Source organism: Gossypium arboreum, chromosome 13 (assembly GCF_025698485.1).
Source record: "Gossypium arboreum isolate Shixiya-1 chromosome 13, ASM2569848v2, whole genome shotgun sequence".
Lineage (NCBI taxonomy): Eukaryota > Viridiplantae > Streptophyta > Magnoliopsida > Malvales > Malvaceae > Gossypium > Gossypium arboreum.
The window spans coordinates 31,727,082-31,734,749 of record NC_069082.1 but is presented as its reverse complement, the minus strand read 5'-3'; the positions used below and the strand labels follow the sequence as shown (position 1 = coordinate 31,734,749).

General features: G+C 31.8%; 1 long non-coding RNA gene across 3 annotated transcripts; it reads right to left on the bottom strand.

The window, feature by feature from the left end:
* Window positions 1-2,772: 2,772 nt before the first annotated feature.
* On the bottom strand, window positions 2,773-6,319 carry LOC108461665 (uncharacterized). Of its 3 annotated transcripts, none has more exons than XR_008277387.1 (10): window positions 6,018-6,319; window positions 5,877-5,921; window positions 5,617-5,678; window positions 5,337-5,495; window positions 4,842-4,942; window positions 4,304-4,394; window positions 3,780-4,139; window positions 3,622-3,682; window positions 3,457-3,534; window positions 2,773-3,369 (listed from the first exon to the last, which is right to left on the bottom strand). It is a non-coding gene; the product is annotated as an uncharacterized LOC108461665 (long non-coding RNA). The 3 variants fall into 3 exon arrangements; XR_008277386.1 differs by having other exon boundaries at window positions 3,622-3,673; window positions 5,337-5,484; window positions 6,018-6,318; XR_001867807.2 differs by having other exon boundaries at window positions 5,337-5,484; window positions 6,018-6,317.
* Between the last annotated feature and the right edge of the window lie 1,349 nt (window positions 6,320-7,668).

The following is a 7,668-nucleotide window of genomic DNA, read 5'->3' as shown; positions in this document are numbered from 1 at the left end:
AAGGCACTATATGAAGGAAAACTCAACCTAGTTGGCTGGATATCCCAAGATATAGGTTCAAAGGGACAACCTAATTGTATAAACCTTGTGAGGTCACCGTGGGGGTTCTTATCCCAAGTCCGTTCCTATGATCTAAACAATGATTTAAAGTGAGATAGGTTAAGCAAAGCTTTTAATGACCATTGTGTGTTTCAGTGAGCCGAGCGACATAAGTCACCTATGTGAAAGTGAAGTGGGGTCGCTTCGAGGATACTATTGGGGCATAGTTCTCTCAAATTCTTGTAGAACTAGGAAGACGTTCACGGCCATATGAACATACCCGTGAGAACTAAAAATCTTACCGGGGAGGTAGTTGTGTGAGGTATATTATTGTTTACACAAACGGTAGAACAGTTCAAGGACATCATGTCTAATGGTCAGTTAGTAAAGTAAATAAACTTTCACAAGGGAAAGTTCAAAAGTAGATGCCTACCTATCTTATACACTATCGATCATAGATTCTATCACTACATCGAGTCAATGTTTTTTCGTTAAAACTATCAATTTTCATTCATGTGGGAGATTGTTGGAAAAATTTTTATTTTTGGAAACTTTGAGGCATATTCCTGATTGGTAAAGGTGGAGAGTTGAATCATAAAATTATGATTTTATATTTTACTCCATGAGACTTTTACAATGGTATATCATATGCTCAAAATGATTGAGTGATGAATGAGAAATTGATGCTCAAAGTAAATTATTTGTGAATATTTGTTGAGGAAAAGGAAAGCTTAGATCCCACATTGGTTAAATACCAAGTGTGAGATATGTATATATATGAGAACACACTTGAAGGGTTATTGAATGATTAAACTTGAAACCCTGCCTCGCATGCAGGGGGTGCAGATCCAAACCCATCGGGGTTGAGGTGCACCCGCACGTTGTGGGCGACGTGAAATGTTCGGATCAGTCAGGCCCAACAAGGGCCTGTAGATATTTTAAGCCCAACAAGAAAACTTATTTTTCTCAACAAATATTATACAGAATCTATTTTAAAAGGACATATATCTTGATTTGATTTGATTCCAATCAATTTGATTTAATTTTATTCAAATTGATTTAAAGGCTACTTTAATGCATATTAGTATATTTATTCATGGAAATTTCTAAAATTCCGCCATATTGAATGCCTATAAAAACCTAAAGAATTCTATAGGATTTTTTGACACATAGGCACAACGAATTTATTTCACTCTCAAAATTTTTCTCTTTTCTCTCCAAATTTTTTAACATTTCGGTGATAGAAGAAGGCAATATTTGTTCGTTGATCACTATAAAGGTACTACTATCGCTATCATTTTGTTGTTGTATCCTGGGAGATAGTCGACTAGCGTTTCTCCGAGTACCATAGGAGCGATCGAATTTGTCTTAAAGAAACTGTGAAAACAGACCTCGATTCCCTTATTCCATATCTGGTTTTTCAAAATTCTTGTTTATTTAATTGTTTTCAAATCTGAAGTTTTAAATAAATATAAATATTTATTTAATTTGTTTTATTTTAAATCTGGTGTTTTACATAAATCTATATATATATATATATTTATATTATTTTATTTCAGATCTTGTATTTAATATTTATATTTATATTTATATTTGTTCGGTGTTTTGTCCAACAAAAATTCCCAAATCTGTAAAAAGAAAACACCCAAATAATTACAATATCACTTTGCGCAATAGAATCAATTCCCTATGCCATCCAACTCGAATTATAGTATTTCGGATACGGACCATCATTATATACGCTAAATTTCAAATGATATACTGACGGATAAAAAAAGAAATCCAAAAAAAATCATCAAACCTATATAATTTACGAAAGATATGCAATTTAAATTTAAACCATTTTTTTTAGTGTAAAAAAAAAAACTAACTAAACAAACATCCTAAAGCTAACTAGTAATTATTCTATTATTCTCATAATTTCCTAATAACATCCTTGAGTCTAAGTTTGGTCCACTAATCTAGTCCCAATTATGAATCAAATTGTATTGCGATGCCCAACTACTTATGCCATTTTAAGTATGTTTAGGTTGCATTTTTTATTATATATTTAAATACCTAATAAAAATAATATATCTAATTAATACATGAGTATAATGTGATTAAGCATTGATTAATGAAATATATATTATAATTAATAAAATACTTTTGCATTTCAATAAAAAGATTTTTTTAAATAATAATTAATTAATACAGACACTTTCCAATTTCAGAGGAAAAAGTTGATATATGATAAGTTATAAGATTATTCCTTTATTAGATTCTTTTGCTAATGTCAACTTTTATTAACTCATTTCCATCTCTCTCTGATTAGTGTTCCTTGTTAAAAATGGGTTCTAATAAGAGAAATGGAATCATCTTGCCCACACATCTAATGCTTAACATACTTTTCTTTTCTTTTCTTTTTTTACTTAACACATTCATTATATCATTATGATGTCATTATTCAAAAATTAAAAACTATATAAATATATAAATATAAATATTTAAAAAATTATAAGCATTAAATTTTTTATAATGTTTGATTAAAATCTAAAAGAAAAAAATTTAATTCAAAATTTTTATAAATTTCATAATGTTTTATAAAAGAGTAACTTCTTATAAAAATTTAAATAATACTATAAGAATAAAATGTTTTTTTAATATAACTTTATAATAATTAATTGAAAATCATAAAAAATCATTAGATCACCTAATTTTTTTATAAAAAATATATAATTTTTACATAAAATGTTTTAATAATTTTAACTCACCAATATCATTAAAAACAAAAAGTTTCCATAAATGAACAAATGTTACCCAAACAAACTGGTTATATAAGATCATCACCATACCATTAATTTTTTTGTATGTAACCACTGATTGTTAGTGGTCGAGTCGTTTTGGTAATTGACACCCGTCGCATTAGTTTCAATTCATATGTTACCATTCATAGTGAAGTAGCCCTCTTTTTGATGTCTGAGTGCCTTATTCTATCTATCAAAGTCCTTCCTTTATCTATAGCTCGGGTCAGTCCCCCATGGTCTGCTTTGATTTTCTCGAACAGTGCCGGTCCGCATCAGGGGCTCTCGTGCGAGCCATGCAACGTTCTCAGGCAGGAACTGCTCCTTTCCTTGAGCTTCCTATTTAGTTCCTCCCAGGCGTTGATCTCGCAACGGTCTTCCAGCACATCCTCATATCGCGTCCGCCACCACAGCTTCGCATCCCCAGAAAGATACATTGTTGCCATTGTTACTTGGTCGTCAAAAGGGGCACGAACAGCCTTAATTAAAGTACTGTTCCATGTCCCAGAGGTCTTCGAGCCTTGGCATTTCGAATCCCGTTGAATGGCTGCAGTTATATGATGTTTGCTCATTATGCATGACACCCCAAAACACCAATCTTAATAGGGATCTCCCCACTCAATGAACTTTCTACCTTTTTGTATTATGGCTTTGTGTCAGGGACAACATGGAACCTTCATAAATGATGCTGTTGCTGCTAACCGGTCTTTCTCTAAAAGCAACATCAGCTTAGTCAAAGAAAATTAGGCTTGGTGTACGAATTACATTTTACAACAAACCTTCATCCTCTCCAACTTACATCCAGTATAGCTCTGCACCACTGATTCAGAAATTATGAATAGACCAGCACCCTATACCGTCTTTAAACAAGCATGAGAATGAAGTAGTGAGGCCAAAAGGCAAAATGTTAACATATCATACATACTAAAATAAAATCTCAACTCTGCAGACAAGTACCAAGTTCTTTGTGGAAGCATCCGCTATCTCTGAGATTTTACCCATGTCTGACAACGAAGCTGTTTATTGCTACCATAAGGCTTTCTGTACTCACATAGGTCTATTAGGAGACAAGGTGCTGTTTGATAAATTGAAAGTACTGAATTTATATTAGAAAGTTGTGTAGTATATTAATAAATTTAAGTACTGAACTTAATTATGTTGTTCGATAAAATTAAATCTTTTCTTTAAAAATTATTTATCTCTTAATTATGCTGGCATATTAGGATCTTCCACATCAGCTCCAGCATATCCATTGGAAAATGCAGCTACAACTTGCTAGTCAACACTAGGATCCAAAGGAACCTTTTTTGTATAAAGCTGAAAACAATGACAACAAAGCTTTATGACTTAAACAATCTGACCCGAGATGCAAATCAAGCGACATGCTTACAAATGTTTCATGCATTTGAAGTGTCTGATTGATCATGGCAAGCAAATCAACACACATACGGAACATAATCGAAAGGCAAATCCAGTCTTACCTTGAGAATTTGAAACCTTTCTTCTTCATTAGGTGTGGTAACTTCAACTTCATCATCAAAACGCTCTGACCTTCTTCATTAGGCATCCAGCCTTGATGCACAAAAATACAGGTTAGCGACAATTTACAACGTTTAACCTAAAATGTTAGAACCCACTGCAACTAGCTTTCTATGAGTGAACCACCAGACAATCAATTAAGACGTTAAGAAAAAAAAATTACAATAAGGAGATAATTGAATGTACAAAATTTACAAGCCCAGTGCATTTAAATTTATAAAGATAGCATCATAGCCCACAAATAACCGAAGGATGCAAATCCTTAGTAAGGCACTTGGAGAAATGCTTAGGAAGTAGCCGAAACTGTGAAGCAGCAAGTAATACATTACTATTAGGTTCTAACATAAGCATAAGACAAGAAATGTGAATGACATGCGAATCATCATATAAAATCTCCAGAAGCTTAACACTAAGTTCCTTATAAACGAGGCTGACTATGACACATATAAAGAATTTGTAACTTGAATTAGAGAAACCAACCTATTAGTTGATGCAACCCACGACAACTCGTGGTACAAAAGTTGCTGAGGGTTTCCATTAGTGTAATGAGTTGAGAAGCTAGCCTAACATCCTGCTCACATCTGCAATTGAAGCATAGTTAGTTTACTGAAGTGTGCTTCGGAAAACAATCACTTGGTTACATGCAAAATGCAATGTGCATATACACTATATATCCTCAATTTTTATCAAAATAAGATTCCTTTTTTTAGCCAAGTGAACCATTGATAGCAACCTCTAGAGCAATGTAGATGAAGGAAACAACATTAGAAATTTAGTGATAAATTTTTATCCGTACAATAACCAATTATAAGTGATCAACTATCATGCAAAGTTACATCTTGAATTCCATGAATTCTCAACTTGTTTGTCAATCACATTCAAATACAAATACCATTTAAAAAAAAAAGGAGGCAATTTGAAGATGAGCAATTTTCTCAGAAAACAACCCATTGTTGCTCCCACTTCTTACAATACCTTGAATTGTGACGAGGGCATAGTGCATCTATTTCATCAATGAAAATAATTGAAGGTCTGCCTGAACTTGCATGAGATGTCACCTCTGAAAACACATCCCGCTAAATTCTCACTTTCTGCAGCATGTGCTCTGTAATCAGAGCTTGGGCTGCAAAATAACTAAAAGTCATAGAAGTTACAGAAACTCGAAAATGACAAAACAACTATTCAAACATTCAAAATTTGTACCATACATAAGCAATTTGATATCATACAAAGATCAATCCAAATAATGCAGTACCTAAGAACTATTAAATGGGCATCGGATTCCCGAACTATTGCACGTACCAAGCTTGTCTACCACTGCAAAGAAAACCAAATTACTTCAAAAGATATATAAAAGGATCATATATCTCCCTAACAGCTATAGATAGAAATTCACCCATTTTAGAAGAATGATTAATAATATATATTAGCTTTCTGGGTATTCAAATTTCAATAAACTAATGATAAAACTGAAGAAGAAAGAAAGAAAAGCATATGGATAAAGCAATAAGTTACCTTCCTAGTGCTTGGGGGACCATATAGGAGCAAACCACAAGATCACTGGAACAAAACCCACATATCATTAACTCAAAACCAAAGCTACAACTTAAGGTTTTAAAAAATTATATATATAAAAAATGGGTAAAAGTTGGATACTTTGAGACCAAGTTTCTGGGCTTCACGAGAGTGGAGAAGAGGGACAACGATAAGTTCTCTCAAGGCTTGGAGAGCCCTGGCGTTCCGACCAATTGCTTCCTTCGCTTTCCATTGACCATGGGTTACGCTACTTATCCCGCCGTTAATGATGGTGCTGTTGCTATTGCTACTACTAACAGTAGCCATTTAAGCAACTTTGAAGAAAGGAAGTGAAGACAATGTGGGGGTTTTTTGAGGTTTTCGTGGAAAGTAAATTACTCTTAAGGTTAGGGGTATTATTGTCAATTTGGTCTGACTGGTGTCGTTTAGAGTTCTAGTATAAGAATACTTACATTTTCCTTTATCTGTGTTTTTTTTTTTTGGGCGGAACTAATATGATAAACTCAATTAAACCTTTTAAACTTAGGGTAAGTATTAGATCGAGTCTAGTCGAGTCGAATTGAGTTAAAAATTTGAGTTAGTTAATTTGACAAATTATATTTTAGCAATTGAACTTAATTTGAATTTTTTTCAATCAAATCGAGTGAAAAAATTTCAAGTTAAGTCGAGTCGAGTTAACGAATCATATTATTTATACTCAATATTGTGTTTACGTGGAACGATTATTTAACTAGTAGACGAAGTACTAGATTAGTTAACTACATAAACAATATAATTGTTTTACCTTTTAACTTAATGAGTAAATATTTATCAAAACATCGAAATTTTACCTTTTAACTTAATAGTTTTGACTTTTAACTTTAGAAAAGGTAAACATTTATCAAAACGACGTTGTTTTGCCTTTTCTTATTCGGATTTTTGGATAACTCGAATTGCGTAATTCATATTTGAGTTAAACGAAAAAACTTAATTTTTTATTCGAGTTGATCCGAATAACTTGATTAACTCAAATAACTCAAACTATTTAATTCAAAATTTAAATTTTTTTATCGAATTTTTCAAATTGAATCAGGTTTTGCTCACCCCTATTTCAAACATTTTATATTCAATTCAACTTTTGAACTAATGAAATTAGTCAAATTGACTCTTTAACCGACATTAATCGTTAATATCTACCATATTTATTGACATTATTGTTAACAACACTAAATCGTTAATATCTAATGTATTTGGCACTGCCAGATCTATAACAGCTCATTTTTAGTGAAATCGAAATAGTGGTTTCAGAACCACAAATTCGAGTTAGAAAGAAAATTTATTTTAATATTATTGCATGGTCTACAATATGATAGGAATGTTATATGAAAATTTCGATAAGAAAATTTTACCAATTATGTGTTTAATTATGGAAAGGACCAAATTGCATAAAACGCTAAAGTCGAGTTCTAGTAGCTAAAAGGATCAAATAGCTATGGAATTCAAAATGAGAGGTCCTTATATGGTAATTAGACCATTAATAAAAGTTAGTAGATATTTTTGGTAATTCATCCATGGAAAATTAGAAGAAGAAAAAAGGATGAAATTGGAAAGTTGAAAATTAAAGATGATAAATAAAATAAATATCAAATAATATCATTTTATATCATCTTCTTCCCCAAAATTTACATGGAAACCCTAGGAAAGAGAAAGGAAACTAATCAAGCTTAATTAGGTATGAATTTTTGTCATGTTTTTACTAATTTTTATATTTTTGTGATCGAAATAGTTTAAT